General features: G+C 42.4%; 1 pseudogene; it reads right to left on the reverse strand.

The window, feature by feature from the left end:
• Nucleotides 1–6,478: 6,478 nt before the first annotated feature.
• LOC133384388 (keratin, type II cytoskeletal 8-like) lies at nucleotides 6,479–7,562 on the reverse strand (annotated as a pseudogene).
• Between the last annotated feature and the right edge of the window lie 15,474 nt (nucleotides 7,563–23,036).

Raw genomic sequence — 23,036 nt, forward strand, 5'->3', positions numbered from 1 at the left:
GACACATTCTAAATGTGGTTTAAGAAATTTGAACACATAGTTTCCAACACGAAGCCATGTCTGCCAGAGACTTCTCCAATTCCTTTCAAAGTCCCCAGAAAGCAACACGAGGAAAGATTTCCCAGCTACCAACTGTCTAAGTCAGCAGTCCCCAAACTTTTTTCCCCATGGACCACATGAAGAGGGTCTTGGTGGTTAATATTTTTTCTACTTGTTGGAGCAACTGTAATGTGCTATAGCAGATGCTGCATAATTTTTAATTGTATTTTTACAGACATGCCACAGTCCAGCTGTATGAAACTTCCAGACCACCAGTGGTCTACGGACCACAGTTTGGGAACTCCTGATCTAAATATATGCCCTGCTGAACCAAGGCAGTGATTCATAGGGTCTGGCGCAGGGAGGCGAACACTGAGTCAGAGCAAACCCAGCCGATGGGCAGATTGATCAGGAGATAATTCACTGGTGGGAAACATCTTTAATTCTTGAGGCTCAGAATTATATATATATGCTCTGGACTGGTAGTTGAAACCGAAAATTAATTCATCATTTCTTTAGATATATATCTGGCCCTTCCTCCAAAAAGAGGGGTATGTGTGGTTCTTCTCCACTTTTAGGCTGCAATCCCATACACCAGGGTGGTTAACCCACAGTGCAGGGGCCTGATTTCCTCCTCCCCCGACCCATTTTTCTGGCCCTCAAGAAGACACTTATTTTGGCAGTAGAAAGAAAGTAGACATAGCACTGGGGTTATCAGAGCCCAGTGCCCCAATGGGGATGCAAATCTTCCCCTTCTCTGACTCATGAGATCAATTTGAGCAAAGAGGGGGTGCTAATCCCCCTTTCTCTGCAAGATCAGCTGAGGAGGGGCACTGAATAGTTGTGTGTGTGTGTGCGTGCGTGTGTGCATGCATGCGTGCGTGCGCATGCATGGAAGAGTGGGTGGGCCACACCCACTACTGGCATGTGGCTCCCAGAAGGTTGGCCAAGGGTGAATGTGGCCCTCAGGCCAAAAAGGGTTAGCCCCCCCCTACAATACACAGTTACCTGGGAGTAAATCCCACTGACCCTAATGGGGCTTCCCTTGCCTAGCTTGCCCTTCACATCACCAAATTCATTTTTCTGCACTTCCCTCTATTTAGTGGGATAGTTTTTTTGACAATACTGCTTATTATGTGCATTTGTATTGCTCTAGGATAGATTTTAGTTTTATGCAATTGTGATGTTTTATGCTTGGATTTCTTTACATAATTTTGTATACATTTTATGGCAATTTTGACCTGAAGAAAAATCCGTTCTGCACCATGAATGTGGTGCTTGGTGCAGAAAGGTATTGCTTTGCTCATCATTCAGAGCAGTAATACAATTTGCTTCCAAGAGTGACATGAAATTATGAACTGTAAATGGCTCAAGACTCCCATTTAGGCCAGACAGGAAAGGAAGTTCAAACTATTTGAAATGCATCTAGCCCTTCACTAGTCTATTACAGATGCTATCCCTGTTGGCAACATATTAAATACCATCCACACTGGTAATGTAAGTTATGTCCTACTGTCTGTAATGCTAGACATATCATGTGGTTTCATCTCAACTTTCTTTTACTGAATTGGTTACAGAACGATTGGACAATAATGTGTTCGTGCAGGCCTTTGCCACAGTTCATTAATGGCTAGGATACCAAAAAAATGGAGGAAATCATTTAGAAAGTAGTCACCACACCACTAGATGGCAGTACTACCTTTGTAGTATAAAATTCATTGAAGCAGACATCTCCATCATCAATCAATGACATTCAGAGGCACAAATTTCTATTTAATACAGTGAAATAAGGCCTTGTAATTTGACAAAGATGATGTGTGTGAGTGGAAGAGAAACTTCTGTGTTGCATTTTACCATATGCTTCTTTATATTAAGGACAACAGTTATACATGTCTTAACACACATCCATATTGCACTTTACATGGAGCTGTCCTTGAAAAATGTTCAAAACCTACAACTGGTACAGAATGCCGCAGCCAGAATAATTTCTGCTGCTCATTTTTCTGACCATGCTATGCTTTATTAAAATTGAGCTCGCTTTCTATTTGTTTCAGAGGACAATTCAAGGTGCTGATTATTACCTATGAAGTCCAAAAATGACCATCTGAAGAACATGGAATATTAGAAGGACCACCTCGCCCCCTCATAGGCCTGTCTGTCAATCATAATAATCTTCAGAGGCCCTGCTATACATCCTGCCACCCAAGGGTAGTATTTTCAAAATGTCATGTTCACCAGGAGTTGGGAGGACTGAAAAAAGGGCACTTTTACACATGCAAAGAGTCATTTTCACCTATTATAAAAACACAAATACATCAACAAAGCTATATGTAATTTAATATTAAATGTGATTTGAAGAAAGTTAGCTCTTACTTTTACCTAATGTCCAGATTACTGAGAAAAAATTCTTACAAAATTCCACTCCTTTGTTTGAGGTGCCTCACTCATATAATAATCATGCCCTTTTTCATAAAGGCACCAAATTTACACTATTTGTAGACTAATAAATTATGATCATGTTCATATATGGAAGCATGTGGTATTGCACATGTGTGCACATGCGCAGCCAGTTGAACATGGTACAACTAACAGTGGCTCACACATTTGCATGCATTTTTACAAAAGCCCCAAACATATGAACTAATACATAGTGGTTATTTTCAGATATTGACCTGTGGTAATTCACATATCTGTGTATGGTAGCCAACTGAACATGATATAACACAGTAACTCATAATTATCTTATTCTGTTTTTCCAAAAATATTCTCCTGAGAATACTTCCTGAAAAGATTTTCCCCCTGCAAAAACAGGTGCTGATTTCCTTTGGGATGGGGAGATAATTTCTCCAAGATTTTTAGGAGAGGGTTGCAAAGCCTAAAACAAAACAGGTGAAGTGTTCCATCATCACATTTCATCTCTATACTAGGAAAATCTTCTCCTGATGAATTTCTGTCATGCATTTGTTAAAGTCAATCATTTCTATCTGAAATCATTGAAAGCACATCATTCCCCCCAAAGAATCTTGGGAACTGTAGGTTTTTTAAGGGTGCTGGTAATTGTAGCTCTGTTAGGGGTATACTACAGTTCTCAGGATTCTCTGAGGAAAGCCATGTGTTTTAAATGCATGGTGTGGATGTGAGCTCACTGAATCCCATTATATAAGACAGATCAGGAACGCTTCCTACCAACATTCATTGCTCAGGAGTGGAGAAACTTTTCATCTTTCACAACACCCACACACTTGCAACTGGGGATGGATGAATCTATCAATTTTGATTTCTCTCAGTTTTTCATTTTTCCCTTCTTAAGTTCAGTTCACATTTCCACAGTTTGTGAATTTTGTTTAAGTCCTTTTGAAAATTCATTAGCAAATTTCTCCTAATATACACATTTTTGAATGTCATTTTGCCTAAGATACACATTTGGCAAAGCAATTTCCCCAATATCATGCATTTTTATATATCATTTTCACTAATATGTGCATATTTATGCACACATTAATGTAGTTTTGTACACTTTACTTGACTGGAGAACTGCATTGCACAATTACGGAAGTGCAAATTTCAAAGAAGGCCTGTGTTTCAGTTCATGTATTGTTTTGGAAAGTGCAAATTCGGTAGGTTTGCCTATAAATGCAAACTGAATTGCATTTTTCCCCATTTCTACTTACAACTAAACAAAATAAGAGAATCTTAAATTAGAATGTTAAATTAAAATTAAGGAAAGCTGCATAGTAAACAAAATCAGCTGGATGTAAATTTTATTGCAATTGATATAATTTGCTTTGGAGTAGATAATAATACTGAGATCTTTCTGTTTGGGAAGCGAAGGTTTAATATGTGAGACAGGATATGACTCTCAGGATCTGCTTTACTCCTAGTTTGCCCTCTTCAAATAGGTTTTCCCAGTGTTGTCAGTGCTTGGTAGGCCCAGTTTAGTCCCTCCCAGGGTTTTGATTCAATGTGACATTCCTTACTTCCTGACCTAAATTGCTGTGCCATTCTGCTGCACATTGTTGAAGAGGTGCCACAGTTCATGGTGAGGTGGTTACACATTTCAGTGACGAGTTAAGTGATTCTTAACATAGATGAACACACACACACACAGCCGAGTGTACATGGTTGGCAAAGCACTTGGATCATGGTCAGGAAACGAATTGCAGACATATGTAAACAAATGGATGGATGTTGTTTTTCATGTGTATCAGTATACAATGAATTGTCCAAGCAGGAAATGAATCTTAAATTATATCCTCCTCTCTGAAGTTGCCCTGAAATAGGATCTCCACCAGGCCAATTTTTGGTCAAAGCCCCTAACCTATCAACAAATCCAGGAAACAACTGGGAAGATGAAGGTGAAAACAGGGTAAGAATATCCATGGGCAAAGCTTTTGAGTGGTAGAATGAGATCTAGAGTGCATCCAGCATAGCATTTCTTGAAAAGCAGCTGCAACACATTGCATCCCCACTCTCCAGGTGCTTAAGCCTGTACCAGCCTCCAGTCTGACCTCTTGGCTTATGGTAGATGGTATCAATGGAACTAATGTGGGCTGTCCAGTGTGGATTGCTTTTCTAGTGCAGCTAACCTGTGGGTCTCCAGATGGTGCTGGACTACAACCCTCATCATCTCTGACCATTGGCAGTGCTGGATGGGACTGATGGGAGCTGGAGACCAACAACATTCGGAGAGCCACAGGTTAGCCACCCCTCATTTACAGGAATAGAGAAGGGGCTACCTTTTCCTGGTAGATATATACACTTCTGGCTGTGCACTGAGGCTCTAAACCACTGGGACAGGATCCTGCATTATGAACTTGTCCCCAAATTTCAGAAAGGCCCATCATAATTAGTGCCTTCGAGCCCTACTCCATCCTTTATCTGGCCTTGTTAGTAAAAGTTGTGTAACACATTTAGACTATCCGATTCAGCTGCTTTAAAAGCCAGTGCTGTGAAGTCTTCCAAAGATCCTGAAACGGAGTGGAGCACACAGAGCTGTTAATAGCTTTTATCTTCATCCTTTCCCAGTATACTAATAATCACCTGCTACATCCTCATTCTAACTTTATCTGATCATGGAACCAATTTTGTCATTTCAACTGGTTGCCTGAGAGGGAGAGAGAGAGAGAGAGAGAGAGAGATGGCAGCGAATGTATGGCTCTTTTAGCCATAGGAATGTAAGCTTGGGATAGAAAACAATTCCAACATTCCCAGCCTGGAATCCTGCCCTTAGCAAACACATCTGATGATCATACATGGTCTTTTGGCAGGCTCTGCTCATGGCCATCTGTTAAGGATGGCCTTGTGCCTGCTCAGATGAGGGCATGCCAGATTCAACAGGACATACAATAGATGCCAAGCAAAACCCGCCTGCTCTTCCTCCTATTATTTTAATTTCAAATTGCACAGTAATACTTATCTGTATTTTAAGATAATTGCAATTTAAAGGAATTAACACTCGGTTTCAACTAGATTATAACATGTGCATTAGTGTAGGGCACCACCTGAGTGAACGAGGTGCTGTTAAGTAGATGGAGGACAGGACATGCAAAATACCTGGAAGAGTAAGAAGAAGCAACCTAAGAGCTTTAGTTTTACCAGCTTTAAGGAGCTTTCCATCCTTGGGCACTTGTAACTAGCCTAGTGCCCACTGTGATGTTAAAATGTGTGTTTAAAAACTTATACAGCTTTTGAAGCAAACATAAATGTTTGCTGGACAAGTACAATCTAAGGGCACTTGCCAGATGACCTGTTTGTTGAGCATTCATCCTAATTTGTTTGCAGGGAGATTAGGTGACATTGGCTATTTAAGAAGATTCATTCTGATTTGTTTTCAGGGAAGTTAGATGACATCACATCACAACAAGTTTTATCCAACACTTTCCAATGTATTTTCTCATCACATTTCTTATCGCAAAGAGTTAGATATTTGGGATAAGCGAGTTTGTTGCACGAGACCACCCAATTATCTATAATTACTCAACCTGGATTTGCTGTTATGTGATTTAATCCCACCAGAAAATAGCAACAGTCCAGAAGCACCCTAAAACACTTCCAGTTATTTCCTTTTTCCCTCCAATTAAAGGCACGTATATATTATTATACTATTAGGTTTTCACACTCTGTAGAAGGTTGGCAGTGAAACTTTCATTACTTTTGCTAAAGCTGCCATGGCTTTGATTTAAGACAGCTAGTGTGAGCATTACATAGAGATGGATGGATCAATTCTGGTTTGTGTCAGTTCCACAGATGTTCATGCACAACTTTATTCCATCCTATTTCTGCACTAATCTGTGTTGTTTTTTAAAGTACAAAATTCAGTACAAACATTTTTATTTATTTATTTATTTAATTAATTTATATACCGCCCTAAGCCCAAGGGCTCTCTGGGCGGTGTACATAATAATAAAGCAATCAGAGAATATATAAATACAATAATACAATGGAATCAAACAAAAATAATCAAAATAGCAGCAAAATACATCAATAAATATTAATAGTACACATTAAAATGTACTATTTATATGTAAAACGAAGAATGAGTGGCGACTCTCACCAACCCAGCCCAGCCCTCATCACCCAGTAGTAAACCAGGTGTATGTGTGCAGGGGGTGGTGGCTCACCTTGATCTGGTACATGCTCTCTGCTTCAGCCCGGCTCTTGGCAGCAATGTCTTCATACTGTGCTTTGACCTCGGCAATGATGCCATCCAAGTCCAGGCTGCGGTTGTTATCCATGGACAAGACCACAGAAGTGTCATTGATCTGAGACTGCATTACACGCAGCTCCTCATCATACAGCTGCCTCAGGAAGTTGATCTCGTCAGTCAGGCATTCCAGACGGGACTCCAGCTCAATCTCGTTCATGTAGGCCTCATCCACATCCTTCTTCAAAAGGACAAAATCATTCTCCTTCTCAGTACGATGGTTGATTTCATCTTCATACTTAGTCTTGAATTCTTCTACAAGGCCTTGCATGTTGGCCAACTCAGCATCCAGCCTTGCTCTCTCCTGCCCCAAGCCGTCCAGCTGCCGGCGCAGGTTGTTGATGTAGGCCTCAAACATACTGTCCATGTTGCTTCGGGTGGTTTTCTGATTCTGCAGGAGACTCCATTTGGTATCCAGTATTTTATTCTGCTGCTCTAGGAAGCGAACCTTGTCAATCAAGTTGGCGAACTTGTTGTTGAGAGTCTTGATCTCCTCTTTTTCTTTGGTACTCACTTGCTGGATGGTGGGGTCGATCTCCAAGTTGAGCGGCGCCAGCAGGCTCTTGTTCACACTGACGGCCGTGATACCCCCCCATGCCGCCGCCGACGGAGGACCCTCGGAAGCTGCTGGCGCTGCCGCCGCCTCCAAACCTGCTGCCCCCATAGCCGGAGGAGGCGTAAGAGGTGCTGACTCGAGAGGCGGTGACGGGGCCCGCCGTATAGGAGCGGCTGCTGAAGGTGCGGACGGGGCCTGAAGAAGTGGTTCGGAAGGAGGATTTCTTCATCATGTTACTTTAGGGGGGGGTTTCGCCCTCTCTACGGGAGACAAGGCCGGGCGGACACTGCAGAAAGTGTACATTCAGTACAACAGACATTAAATATATTTTTAATCACGACTTCCGGGAAGGGTTGCTTTGCCTGTGCTGCCTCTGAGACGAGCTCTTGTCTCAGAAGAAGCTTTTTCAGCTTTAAAATCAGTCACAACGCTCTTTTTGACTGGTAAAGATTTTCTCCCGGTCAGGGAGAAATGTAGAGATCAACCACAAAGCCTGTTTTTGTGGGGAGGACTGGATTTCATTTATTTATGAGAGAAGGTTCAAACTGCAATGCCGGACGGACTTTCATCAAGCTCTTGCTGATTACAACGACACGTTTATCTTTTCTTTAAAGAAAAACGGACTTCAACAGGCAGATAAGCATCCTTTCTATTTTCTTTTTTTACTTGGTTTAAATTGGTGTAGCAAAAAAGAGATTTGTCAATGAATCAGCTGTGAAGAATTTCTAGGTGAGTTTATGGCTTTTCTCTTTCACTAACGAAATTAAGGAGGAAAGAAATTGAAAAAGCTTATCTTTGTTTTTATCGCAAAAAGCTGTCCTGGAGGTGCATTCTAAAGATACCAACGGAAGAGGGATTTCTATTTCGAGGAGTGGGGAACAAAAACTTTTTTTTTGTCTATTTCATTTTGACGAATGACATCACGGGGCGGGCCCTAGTGATGTCATTAAGCATGATACATTGTATCAACCACAGTTGCTTGGAGCATGCCATTCAAAAAAAATCTCTGGAGATTAAAATAGAAATCTTACCTAAAACAGGGTGTTCCTAGGTCCATCTGAAGTGACAAGGTCATTCTTCCTCACAAGCTTAGGGTGATGCAAAATGGAAATGGACTGCCTTCAAGTTGGTCCCAGATAGGGTCTTCATGGTAAGCGGTATTCAGACAGAGGTGGTTTACTATTGCCTTCCTCTGAGTCTGAGAGGCAGTGACTGGCCCAAGGTCACCCAGGGAGCTTCATGGCTGTGTGGGGATTCGAACCCTGGTCTCCCAGGTTTTAGTCCAATACTCTAACCACTACACCATACTGGCTCTCAATCCATAATACAAAGTTCTAATATTTAATTCCTCAATAGCCATGTTACTATATAAGCTTTTTTTCTGGATCCCTTAATTATAGGGTGTGATAATGAAAAATCCACCCTCAGTCAGGGAAAAGTCTTGAATGAGCATAGTTTGGGGGGCTCTTCTAGATGAAGCTTTTGTTGTGCACTCGCTCTACCTTATTCACTGAATTTTTCAGAGGGTCCTATTCTTAAATTGCTCCTGTTCTTAAAACAAGCTGTCATTATTTAAATGGAGACTGTCATGTCACAAATTAAAAACACATTTTTTTTAAAAAAATGGGGTGGGGGTGGGGAGAAAAACACAGCTCTAGGGGAGGGCAGTGCACCCATTTGCCCCACGCTAGCTACAGGGCAGGACCAAGTGGGCAGAAAGTAGATTGGGATGAATCTCTTGGGTGCTTTGCTGAAGTTTCTGGCTCTGTAGTTGGATGCAAGGAGGCAATCTCTGCCACACTGTAAATTGCCAGGTGACATTCACCGGCTCCAACGAGTTCAAGGACCAGTGGCAAAAGATCAGCTAAGAATCAGGTTTCCATAATAAACTCAGTTTTGCAAAAGCTGTTGTGTATCCTTAGCAGTTCTCTACAGTTCAGTAACTTGACATGGCCTTTATTAGGGAAGGACAGACAAATGAGAGGTGATAAAGAAAAGAGGGTGAGAGAAAGAATGAAAAGAAGGGTGTCCAGCATGCTTTTGGCTTTATGTTCACCTACTGCCAGCTCTGTCAGAAGTGACAGTAGGAAGAAAGAAGTGTGCATGTGTGTGCCCACACCACAGCAAGCGAAATCTCTCTCTCAAGCCACCTCCTGTTTTAAAAAGGACTGTTTATGTTCAAGCACAGTGGATTTTATTTCCATAACGAGAGGCGCCAAGGTTTTGAGCATGTTGGAAAGCTTATACCCTCTGACCAGGATGCCCTTTGGCCTAGTTCTTAATGTATGGCTGAGGGTGGCTATAATCACTTAGCAGCAAAAGAAATGCACTCTGCACACCCTCAGAGGTACTTTGCTTCACTACTGCCATAGCTGAGCACTGTCATGGAAAAGTGGTTTAGGGGTTGAGCACTGACTCAGATTAAGCCCCGGTCTAAGGAGGGCTAATGTATCTGGACAAGAACACACCCACCCCGCACACTAACCAGTTAACCACTCTATATGAGATTCAGTGAGGTTGGAACACCCCAGGATCAAATCCCTGCTGGGCCATGAAGCTCTCAGCCTAGCCTACCTCACAGGGTTGGTATGAAGATGTGTGGAGGTCTTTTCTTTTTAAAGAATATGTTTATTCAAGATTTTCTTCTGTCTGTCCTGAAGTTCTGCTAGTTAATTTCATTGAATGTCTGAAGTTCTAGTACTGTGAGAGAGGGAAATGAACTTCCCCACATCATGCATAATCTTTATTATGCCCCCCTCCCTTGCACACACACACTTAGTTGACTTTTTTGTACACTAAAAAGATCCAAACACTTTGCCCTTTATGAAGGATGGCTAGATCAGTCTATTTCTGGCCTAAGCCAGTTTCACATACCTTCATTCCTAAATATTTTCTGTCCTGTTTCCATATAAATTTGTGATTTTTTTAATGCACAGAATGCATTTCATTTTTGTATTTTTTTAAATAGGCATGTTGTGGGCATTTTGCCTTATTTATTACCTTATTGTGGGCATTGTTCATTTAATGACATTTGTGTACTGCTTAATCATAAGAAACTTCTAAATACTTTACATCAAATACTAATTGGTGTATGCATGCATTTTTAGCCTAAAATATGCCATTTTTTCCCGACACACTTTCAGTAAAATACAGATTTTATATGCTTTTTGGTACATTTTTGGGATGGCCCCCCCCAGCCAGAGGGAGGATGTGTGAAGCCGCCGGCTGTCCTTTGCAGAGCAGGAGCTCCGAGGCTAAGAAGGAGCTGGCCCGGCCTGCCCTCCACGGCTCCTGCTGAGGCTGCTAGGCCGCGTGGGCCCCGTCTCGGCAGCGGTTGTTAGGAGACGGGGCCCACACGGCCGGGCAGCCTCAGCAGGAGTGGAGGCCGGCCAGGGCTGGCTCCTTCTTAGCCCCAGAGCCGGTTCCCCTGCTCAGGAAAGGACGGCCGGCGGCTTCACCCCTCCTGCTGTGGGTGCTGCTGGGCGGCAGCGGTCGCGATGGGCCCCCCCAGCCAGAGGGAGGAGGGGTGAAGCCGTCGGCCGTCCTTTCCGGAGCAGGAGCTCCGGGGCTAAGAAGGAGCCAGCCTGGCCTGCCCTCCACGGCTCCTGCTGAGGCTGCTAGGCCGCGTGGGCCCCGTTTCGGCAGCAGTTGCTAGGAGACGGGGCTCACGCGGCCGGGCAGCCTCAGCAGGAGTGGAGGCCGGCCAGGGCCGGCTCCTTCTTAGCCCCGGAGCCGGTTCCCCAGCCAGAGTCTGCTGAGCCCCATCGCGGCCGCTGCCACCCAGCGGCACCCACAGCAGGAGGGGTGAAGCGGCCGGCCGTCCTTTCCCCCAGCCAGAGACTGCTGAGCCCCTGGGGAACTGGCTCCAGACTGGGGCTAAGAAGCAGCCGGCCCAGCCTGGCCTCCACTGCCACTGCTCGCCTCCACCCATCACCCTCACCTGTACTTCTGTGGGTGGCGGGAGCGGGCAGGGGCTGCTGCTGGGGGTCCCTGCAGGGGCGGCGGCGCTCAGTCCTCCTCGTCTCTAGTCCCTGCCTGCGACTGCCTGACTGAAAGAGGGCGGGAAAGCGGCCAGCCACAGCCAAACGTATGCGTGTGTCAATCACGCATGCGTGGCTGAGGGGGCCAATAAAAAGCCGGAGATCCACCTTTTAAATTGAAGTATAGCCGGAGGCCGGAGACGGCCCCCTTTTGCTGGAGTCTCCGGCAGAAAACCGGAGACCTGGCAACCCTATTCAAGATGTACTTTATCTCACTGTATGAATTTCTAAATATTTTTATTTTAAAAAAAACCCTCCACATTTTAACACATTTTGTTATGTTTTGGGAGCTAAGAACTCTGTCACAAAATTTGGGGAAGAGCAAAATCCAAAGGATAATCACATTCAGGTCCATGTATTATACATGCACAGGAGTGTGTGTATTAGTGTGGGAGGTGCAGATTAGGCAGGTTTACTTGAAAAGGAGAAATGAATGAAATTCTTCTCCATCCCTAGCATGTTGCTAGTTCAAATGCTTCCTCAAAGCTCATCCCATTCAGACAACTTCCTGTTCTATTTCTAAAATGGCTGGCAAGCCTTGTAGTAGTCCTATGTCTTCTTAAAACCTTCACACTATGGGCAGCTACCTAGTTCTATGAACTAGCTTCTGCTGTCACAGTGCAAGCATCTGTCAAGAGGGGCTTTTAAACTCTATTACTGCTAGGAATACAGGCCTAGGGATGGACCCAGGGGAGGAAGATAGGGGCTTTGATTCAGCTTGTGTTTAAAGGCAACCTACTAATTTACACTTTCCGGAATAACACAGAAACCGAAACACAGCCGTCCTTCCAAACTTCACTTTGCACTTGCAGTGCAGTTCTCCAGCCACATAATATGTAGAAAAATGTATTTACAAAAGTGTGCATAAAAATGCATATAAATGTACAGTAAAAATAACATTCAAAATGCTTTATTTTGGAGGGTATTGTTTTGCAAAACTGTGCATAATAAGCAAAATTGCATACAAAGATATGTATATGAGGAGCTTTGCACTAACATGGCGATGATTTTCATGAGAACTTTTTTTTAAAAAAAATTGCAAACTGAGGTGGAAAAATGGAGAAGCAAATTTTAAGACTGGAAAAACTAGAAACAGAGAAATCGAAATTGGCAGATTCACTCATCCCATTTGTCCATGTTTTATTCTAAGTTGTAAAGAACTATTACATAGTGACTATTTCAACACACATGGCTTTGATTTAAAACCCTATCTTTGGCTTCAGGGAGACTCTAGACCAATTCACGCAGCCCTTTGACCTGATCCTGAGCTCCATGTGACCTGACATCTTGCCTTGATGGGCTGCCCAATCCATTGAAATGTGCTCATAGGTCTGATATCTCTCTGCTGAAGTGAATGGATTGTTCCTTATGAGTGGAGAGTAGGGTTGCCAGGTTCTTGGCCTGAGACTGATCCTGTATCTTTAGGAGATGAGAAAGTTGGCCACGTGCAGTTGTTCTTGCAACCCTGTAATAGGAAAAACCACAAGGTGGAATTCTCCCTCCCCCCTGCACAACTTTTAAAGATACAGAAGACCTCTTAGAGGCCAGGCCTGGCAACCAAGAGGTCTTCTGTATCTTTAAAAGTTGTGCAGAGGGAAGGGAGAATTCCACCTTGTGGTTTTTCCCATTACAGCATTGCAAGAACACCAGTACTTGGCTGACTTTCTCTTCTTTTAAAGATACAGGATCAGTCTCAGGCCATGAACCTGGCAACCCTAGTGGAGAGCCCTGTGAAAACATGGCAGGTCCCATGCTTGTAAGACATCACTGGCTTGGGGCTTGTTGTTCTGTGTGAAGTAAAAGTAAAATTGAAAGAATAATTCCTTGCCAGGGTTGCCACTGTGCAATCAGGACAACTGGTGAAAACTTTTACGTCTCCGATTAAAGTAGCTGCTGCTTCTCCTGTTCCTTCTGCCCCCTTTGCTATTGTCTGCCTCTTTCCCCCACATGCTGTGGGGCACACCTGGAGACCTCCTTGTCACAACAGGCGAGGGGGGTCAGATGACAAGATCAGGGAGAAACAAACAAACAGAAGAATATATAATTGTCATCTTCTGGCTCAATGGGAGATTTACAGATCAATCCACATCTACTCAGAATTAAGTCACACTGAGTTCAATGTGATTTACTTCAAGGTAAGATAAACAGCCACAGTTCAGTGACAGAACATCTGGTTTAATTAAGGAGGATTAATTTTATGATGTTTTAATTGGAAATTGGTTTTAAATTGTTTAGGACTGTGGTTTGTTTTTGTATATGTATATTATGTATAGCTTTTTGTTATTGTAAGTTGCCTAGAGTGTCCACTAACCTGGACAGATAGGCAACTAATAAATAAAATATTATTATTATTATTATTTGCATGCAGAAGGTCCCAGGGGTCCTCAAGTAGGGCCAGGGAAAGGCCTGCCTGAAACCTTGGAGAGCTGCTGCCAGTCAGTGTAGAAGACAGTTCTCAGCTAGATGCACCATTGGTCTGACTCTGTAAGGTGGCTTCTTATGCACCTGTTTTTAAGTGGGTAGAAAGGACTACAGGCTTACATTTTTTAGGTCTATGTGTGGTGTTCTTGATGCAATATGTTAATCTTATATTAAATGCTTATTTTTTCAGAATGATTAAAACAGTTCCTGAACCCTTTGATATTCTTCCCTCCCCCCCCCCAAGCCAGTTGTGCTATATAAGTGTTGGTGTGTTAGTATTTGCTTTTTATGAAATAATCAGCCATCAAAAATATAGTTTAGCAATTCATGCAATAAATCCGCTTTAACTACTGATACAGTCCTAAATTCCCATGAATGAGAAAGCAGGATCTTTCCTGGATTTGTAAACATGGGTAATATATGGCCTATGCTTTGGCATTCATGCTTGTTGCAAGGTTTGCTTAAAAATATCTGGTGCAGATGACTTGCACTGAATAGCAGTTGAATGTACTGTAATTTATCTCTAAAACATAGCTGGCTACAAGATTTACCGTGCCAAAAAATGCAGAGAGTGATTTCCCAGATATTTACCACTGATGAGAGAAATGCTGACAATGTCTGCTGGGGTACTCCACACAGAGAATTAGTGACCTACAGCACATTTCAGGTTAAAAAGCAGACACTTGTGGAATTCTATGCCGCTGCAACAGTTAGGACCCATAAATTGATGGGCAGGGCCAACTTTCTACCAATATGATGGTGTGGCTTATCCTGAATAGGGAAGATTTAGAGAGTGTAAAAAAATGAGAGCCAACAAGATGGACAGAAAGCTATACAAGCTTACTCAACATTTGACAAATTGTTATTCATGAGGAATGCCAAGCTCCTCCATCCAAGCGGATTATTTCTAAATCAGAATTTCTTTTCAGCCCAAGAGCCACATTCCCTTATGGGCAACCTTTCAAGGATCTCATGGCAGTGGTGGGCGATGCCAGAAGCAAGAGTGAATGGAGCAAAAGTGGGACCTTTACCTTTGTGCATTACTTTCCCGTCATGCAAAAGTGAGACAGCCAGACATCATGCCATCCTCCATACAGACGAGCAATGGGAGATCCAGCTGATCAAGGGCACATTCCAGCCAGGAAAAAGCACTCAAGGAGGGGGCCGAGCAGGACCAGGGAGGGGTCAGGTAGAGAGGCCTGGAGGGCCACATGTGACCCCTGGCGTTCCCCATCCCTGGCATATGCTAAATTTATCTTTTGGATCTTGAATGAGAAAGTAAGAATGTGGAAGGTCTTTGAAAATCAGAGACAATATGGCACGGAACAACCCCTCACCAACATGTGGAATTGAAACTTATGCATCCAGCTAAAATTCAACATGGAGAAGTTCATGGGAAATTATTGCAAGTAATTTTATATGAAGGGGTTCATCTGATTTTCAAATGGGACTTTAATGATGCAGGAAACTCTTGCATATCCAAATCAAGAATTACTGAATCCCACCTAGCTTCTTGTATATTGTCCCACCATCATTACCCAATAATTTCCTTCTATAAAGAAGTGATACTGCATCATGAGTTCTACTGCAAAATATTACAAGGTTCAGTATGATGTGTGCAGTTTTTAATCCTGCTATTCTAAAAAGGTCAGTTTTCAGAATAGCAGGATAATGCATAATCTCAAATAAAAAGAATATAATTCAACCAAGTTAAGCGATTTCACATCCCACTGAATTCAGTGAGGGATTGACACATTCCTACTTGAAACTGATTGGACATAAAACAGTTTAATTTGCAATTGTTTATACAATCTATATCACATTGTGCCTGTGAAGTCCCTGGCACTGATTGGCTGAGCTGCTGTGGTGAGCACAGAATGTTCACTTGCTTGGGGAAGTGATCTGCTTTGTTCTCCAGCTTTTGCGAGGGAAATGCTACTAGGATTAAAGTTCCCATGATTCCACCATTTGGAAGTTTGAATCCCAGCCAAAGTGGGATTTGGCTGGGGTTAAAGGAAGATGGGATTAGCTCATCTAGGAACAAAGGGGGTAAATAAAATACAGAAAAAGCAATGGACTGGGAAAGGCTTGGTGAAGAATGAGGCTTGAGGAAAGGGGCAGAAGTGGCAGGGAACTGAGACAAGAAGAGACAAATCAGGGAAGGGGCCCTGAAGACACCCCTCCTGCTTACGGTCAGGGTGGAGGGGTTACATGCTCTTGGAAGCAGGGAAGGTGGGAACGTTAGGGAGCAGAGTCCCAAAGCCAGGTGGCTGATCCTATACCTGTCTCTTCAGAAATAAGTCCTATAGGCTTTGAGAGGCTTCTTCCCAGGTAAGTAAGTTAGTATATAGGTTTGTATGGGGAAGTACAGCAAAGGAGGAATGGCCTGAAGAACAGGGATTTCAGGAAACTATGCAGCAGGATAGACACAAAAGGAGAAGAGAGGAGGAATCAAGGAAAAAGTAGGACTGGAATCAAACTGGAAAGCAGGACTGGGACTGTGCACTGTTGGGAGGAAGGAAGCTGGCAAGCAAGGAAGGTTGGGAGGATGGGGGACTACATGGAAGCCAGGAAGCCAAGTGAGTGTAGGCTGCTAGGTCTAGAGCAGGGGGTGGTCAACCTGTGTCCCTCCAGAAGCTATTGGACTCCAACTCCCATTATCTTCAGCCAGCAAGGCCAGTGATAAGGGATTATGGGAGCTGGAGTCCAGCATCTTCTGGAGGGCCACAGGTTGCCTACCCCTCGTGTAGAGTGGCATTATGCCAGTTATATCTTCTGCTCTCCCTGCAGCATTGTGACCTGGCAACCTTAAGGGAATAATGAGGACCAAAAGACTGTGTGGTGACAAGAAGGATTGAATTGATTTGAATGAACCAGTCCATTCTCTGGCTGCAGGCTTCCAGCAGTGTTTTTCTTTTATATGATTTTGTGCATCTGCACCTATAAAAGGGTATATTGGCAATTTCTCTCTTCCTGTATTTTCATGTGACAAAGACTGAACTTCAGCCTTCAACTGAGAGTTTCTCTCAATAGTGGTCTGAAAATATAAACACATTCAACCTGTTCTTCTTTGAAAAAGCTTTGTTTTTGTGATAATTCTCTTTCCTTTGACATTCATAAAAGAAAATTCATGTTCTTACATAGAAACGCAAAGAGATCCCCCCCCTTGTGTATGGCAACTTCATATCTTTGTTTTGATAGTGATAGTCATGCATAACACAAATGCCTTTGTCCAAATTCTCCCGCTTGTGACAATAACCCCCAGTAATTAATTAAGTGAAGAGGCTGCCAATTAAACACTGATACTAATCTAGGCATAAAAGCTCCCTTAAGAAAGACTATTTTAGAACATATTTTATGCCATTGTCAATGTTGGCTTTGTTCAATCCAATTTCCAAACAACTGAGTGCTCCACATAGTAGAAGCCATCCAGGCAACACTTGTAAATGTGAATTACTCTTGCTATAGATACAGCCCTTGCAAAGAATGCTTGGAGGATAAAATGTCTATTGTGCAAGGAAGGCATAATGGATAAAAATAATGGCATTACATCATTAATTAATGCCAGTATCTATAATGAAAAGATTGCCAAGGACAATTAAGAAAATGATTTTAAGTGTCCTTGGAAACTAGAATGCAGTTCCGTTTTACTTTTATTAAGTGTAGCTTAAAGGTAAGTTTCTTTGAAGTGTGAAGATTTGGGCATTATTGATAAGATGTCATTATATGCCAATCATTAGGGAAGGAGAACATCTATCTCACTATCTCTGTATCTATCTAGCTATCCCTGAGTAGTCAATGAATGAATATACAAAACGTTTGTTGAAAAATTAAGGCAAAATATGTTGAATGACAAGGAGTTTTAATTGATGTAGTTTTGTCATTATATCTTTCTGTTAGAGAAGGGTAGTTCAGTGGTAGAGCACATACTTTCTGTGCAAAAGGTCGTAGGCAGTAGTAGGCACTGTGGTGGAGCAGCATTGTATACCTGACCTCCCACCGGTTGCATCACTGCTGCTCTCCAGTAGGTAGAGTGGGAGGAGTGAGGCAGCGACAAGGTCAGCCCAGTGCCAATGCACTAGCAAGAACGGTGTATTGGCTCAGCTGGTGCTTTTTCACAGCACTGACTTCACTGCTGCCTCACCCCTCTGCCTCCCATTAAGCAGCAACAAGACCTCTGGTGCCGCCACCCCACTATGCTATCTACTACTGGTCCCAGGTTCAATTTCTATCTCTTCAAGGTAGGGCTGGGAAAGATTCTTTTCTGAAACCCTGTATATCAGTGGTAGCTAAATATGGTACCCTCCAGTGTTGCTGGACTACAATCCCTGTCATCGTGACTGTTGGCCATGTTGGTGGGCTATAATGGGGGTTAGGGTCAAACAGTGCCTGGAGGGCCACAGATTCCTTACTCCTAGCTTATATGATCACCGTAAATATCTAAATAGGCCTTGAATTAGTCTTTCCGACTGAAATTCAGAAAACACGTATTTGAGATAGTGGTCACATCCACCACCAAATATTTAAAGCAGTACTTTAATAGTCATGGCTCCCTCCCCCCACCCCCCCAAAAAAGGATCCTGGTAACTGTAGTTTGTTAAGGGTGCTGCAAACACAGTAGCTCTGTGAGGCATAAACTACAGTTCTCAGTATTCTTGGAGGAAGCCATGACGGTTAAAGTGGTATAAGTGTTCTTTAAATTTATGCTGTGGATGCGACATGTCTTGGATGCATCATTTTTTATTTTTGACGTGTGACTTTAACAGCTCCCTTTTTGTTAGCAGCCGCTTGGAGCGAGGATCAGAAATGAGCTGCCATGGTGCTGGCTCCCCACCAGCCACAAAGGCTATGGATCAGGGTAACCAACATAGTGCTGTGCACATGTGGTTAGATTACAACTCCCATCAGCCCCAGCAAGTGTGGCCAGTGATCAGGACGGATAGTTATAGGGCACTACACTAGCTACTATGGAGACTGTGCAGAGAGACAAAGAAATAGAAGGGTAGTTAATAGATGGACTTTCCTTTCTAAGGACTGCACAACCCTAACACTGATTCTCTACTAAGTAAAAAACCACAGTGCAGCACATAAAGCCAGCATTATACAACTATAAGGTTTGGAGTGTATTTGAGCAAGATTTCTTCTCACACCTTTTAAAAACATCAGGGCTGCAATCCTGAACATATTTATGAGGAACAATAGTGAGTTTACAAGATCAAATTGCTATATGAATTTGTTTCTCTCAAATGTATCTCATGTGGTTCATAATATGTTCACATCACAGATGGAAATGCTTTTTACTACATTTTGGAGTACTTGCTCCTGAAGTTCCTTTCATGGACAGTTTGTTTTGGCTTTCTCCTGTGGTTGCTAGATAGTAAAAAGTAAATGCAGTCTTCTCACCAAGAACCTCGTTTTGTCCTCCCTATTTCAGAAGAAAGAACAGATTGCTTTCAAAGGACGTCTTGCCTAATGCTCTAGTTATGCAAAACAGCAGTATAGTGCCACTTACTGATGATTTATAAGCACTACAAGTATGACACCATAACTAATTTAAAACAGCAGCCAAATAAGACAGAAAGGAAGGAAGCATTCACGCAGGAGGATGCATGTTTAACCTCATTTCTGTTGTATAGTAGTACAAGGAAGGGGCCACAACATATACAGATAATGTGAAGTTAATGGGAGTTTCTTTCACATACTGCATTCAGCATCAGACCATTCTGACATAAAAATAAGAATCTACTGTACATTAATTACTATGAGATCACTCCACTTTATTTGAAAAGCACCATAACATGGGATTGTGAAGACATCACACAGGTAAATGAAATTTGGAGTTGGTGTAGCAAACAGATCAGAAGCAGTGAGAAACCATCCAAACGGCAGAGGTTTCTCTAGGTAAAAATATGATGAGGTCTGTTTTTGTTGTCCTGGTTTATTATTTCCACTTAGAATAACACATGCCCAGAATATTATCAGTTGAGGCACATGTTGTCAGTCCTTAAATTATTGCTGGGCGCTGTGCTGTTTCTTCCACTCTTGTTTTTGCTTTGGACTAGCGAAGTCCAGTCATGCATTCAAAAAGGCCCAGGAAGTGAGAGCTTACCCCCATTCATTCCTTCTGTTTACCAAACATGCTGTTTGTGTGATGCCACAGAGTAATGGTGCTGCCTTTTGGAAAACTGTCTACTTTACAAGAATCCAAAGAGCTGTAAAAGGGGCTGGAAGCCCCTCCATTTAAGTAAACAATCCTGCTCCAACTCATCTTTGAAATAATAGATTTTTATTGTGACTTTGTTGTGAAATGGCCATCTCTAAAGCAGTTCTTTCAATACTCTTCCAAATGGAGGTATATCAATATTATTCAGGCCAAAATGTTACATTGAACCTAAAATAAGAACATTCGTATATAATATTTCTCATTTGAACAGCCAACATACACAACATCAACAGCCTATTTGCTGTTATTGGGCTCTACCTAGTGCTCTCTAGTGCTGTTGTTGGACTCTACCTAGGGTGGCCATGTGTTCAAAAAGGACTGTCCCCGTTTGAAGGAGCCCTCTGTTTGAAGAGCTACCCAGTCTAAGTCCAGGTTAAAGACAAAGAACCATAAGAAAGGACGGCAGAGGTCCTGAAGTTGCACATCAACTGATAGCACCTGGACAGCAGACTCAGCAGGCACATGAGTCAACTGGTCACATTCTTCCCCACTATGGTGAGATGTACTGTATTTACATCTTAAATTATAATTATAGCAATGATATGTGAATAGAAACCTTATCCCAGTCCATGCCAGTGTTGGAATTGCTTTTTAAGATGTTTTTAAAGCTTTTTTTTAAAAAAAAGATGGTTTGTTTTAATGTTTTTAAAGATGTTTTGTTGTAATATATTTTAAAATGTTTTTATGATGTTTTAGAGTGTTTTTAGTGCTTTTCTTTGCCACCCTGGGCTCCTACTGGGAGGAAGGGTGGGATATAAATCTAATAAATCAATAAATAATGTTAGAGATGGAGGAGAAATTCAATACAGTTCTCATTTAAAGCTCAATCTATCAAATTTGCACTTTCCAAAACACAGCCATCCTTTGAAATTTACACTTGTCCAAATTTCCAATGCAGTTCTCCAACCAATGTTTAGGAGAAATTACTTGCAAAAATGTGTTCATTAGTCAAAACTGCTTACAAGAATGTGTTTATTAGTAGAAATTTGCACTAAAATACTACAGAATTTTCATGAGATTTTTTTTAAAGAAGCATATTGCTGCAGAAATGTGGATAAAGGAATGAAAGATTAGAAAAATGAAAAACTGAGAGAACTGAAACTGATAGAAGATTCCATCCCTAGCATATGTAAATTTTATGCAAATTGGCATCCCCTTTTGTCCTCTTTTTTGGTGATGTAGTTCTTTTTTGTCCTTATTTCTAAATTTACATCTATACATATATATTAGCATATCTTATGGAAATACATGCCCTCTCTGTTTTGGGTGATGCATTCCCTCTTTTTTGTGGCCACTCTGTCTCTACCACTTTAGACTGTAGTGAAGAACGAAATGTTTGATTGCTGCCTCATCTGTTAAGAACCCTTAAAAACGGTAATGTCAAAGAAGTGGCTGCAATCTATACATTTTCTTCCTCATATGTCAGTTTTGTATGTGCAAGGAATCTACGTGTGTGTTGAGGAGGGAAGCATTATTCAAACACTCAATACCCAACTTGTAGTCTGGCACAATCCAGCTACAGACACATCATAGTCTGATTGCTGACTGAGTGTTTTGTCTCCAATGACTAAGGAACATAACATTTGGGTGTGGGATACAGTAGGGCCCCGCTCATACAGCGGGTTACGTACCGGTCCCCTGCTGTAAAGCGAAAACCACTGTAAAGTGGATCCCATTGACTTACATTGACCAAAATGGCGCCTGGTGGCAAAAAACCGCCGTAAAAGCGGAACAAGCGCTGTAAAGCGGGGCCTCTCTACAATTCACAACCGCTGTATTAGCGGAACGCTGTAAAGCGAAGCATTGTAAAGCGGGGCCCTACTGTACTGTATTGCCCAGGCCAAGTTGTAAGGCAAGGTTCTTTGTAGATTTTGATACAATAACAACATAGATGGGGCAAAAAGTCACAAGCTTATTTACTAAGCAATGTACAGAGATACAGAAAGTGGTCGACCTTATGTTCCTTCTGAGAATGACAATGAATGGAGCCTTGTAGGAGCTTTGCTTCGCAGCCCACTGTCCCAGGATCTTGGGCCTACACTGAGTTCCAACCTGGGACAGTTTTGCAGAGCTTTTTATGCTCTTAAATGCTAGTGAGCCACACCTCCTGTTTGGGTTATTGTGACCATGTTTATGTTAACTTGTGGGAAGTAGCTAAGATCTATAGCTCTCTAGTCATTCTCTCCACTTCCAAACAACAGGTGCAGAGCATGAGATAATGAGCATATCTCCAAAAGAATCAAGTGGTCTACATCAAAGGGAGACACTCCCTAGTTGTATACCTTTTTCTCCCAACTCTCACACTGCTGTAGTAGGGTTGCCAGGTTCCTGGCCTGAGACTGATCCTGTATCTTTAGAAGAGAAAGTCAGCCAAGTGCAAGTGTTCTTGCAACACTATAATGGGAAAAGCCACAAGGTGGAATTCTCCCTTCCCCCTGCACAACTTTTAAACATACAGAGGTCTTCTTGGTTGCCAGGCCTAGCCTCCAAGAGGTCTTCTGTATCTTTAAAAGTTGTGTGGGGGGGAGGGAAAATTCCAAGTGGTGGTTTTTCCCATTACAGTGTTGCAAAAACACCTGCACTTGGCTGACTTTCTCTTCTCCTAAAGATACAGGATCAGTCTCAGGCCAGAACCCTGGCAACCCTAAGCTGTAGTCATAACAGCTGATAAGACACCTGCTATCTGGCAGTGTTTCTTGTGCAGAGTGCTGAGCTTGCAACTCACAGCGTAGCATTGTGAAGAGCTCCAGAAAACTGATTTAGCTCCTGAAGGAAGGCATTCTGCTTACTAGCACTGGTTAACAATATAAGCCTCATATAATGGCTTCTAATAAGCATGGGTTCAAGCCCTTAAATACACTAGAAATGCTATAGGGAACATTGCATACATCACTTATAAGGCCATACAGCCTGTCAGAGAATGTTAGACATAAACCAATTATATGCCTTCTGGCCCAGAAAGGACCTTTAGGCATGAAGGAGCAAATGTGGTGCACCAACCTAAACCTCCTGGAAGTACAATGATCTTCCAGATTTATGGCCCTACAGATACCT

This window comes from Rhineura floridana, chromosome 4, assembly GCF_030035675.1.
Source record: "Rhineura floridana isolate rRhiFlo1 chromosome 4, rRhiFlo1.hap2, whole genome shotgun sequence".
NCBI classification, from domain to species: Eukaryota; Metazoa; Chordata; class Lepidosauria; order Squamata; family Rhineuridae; genus Rhineura; species Rhineura floridana.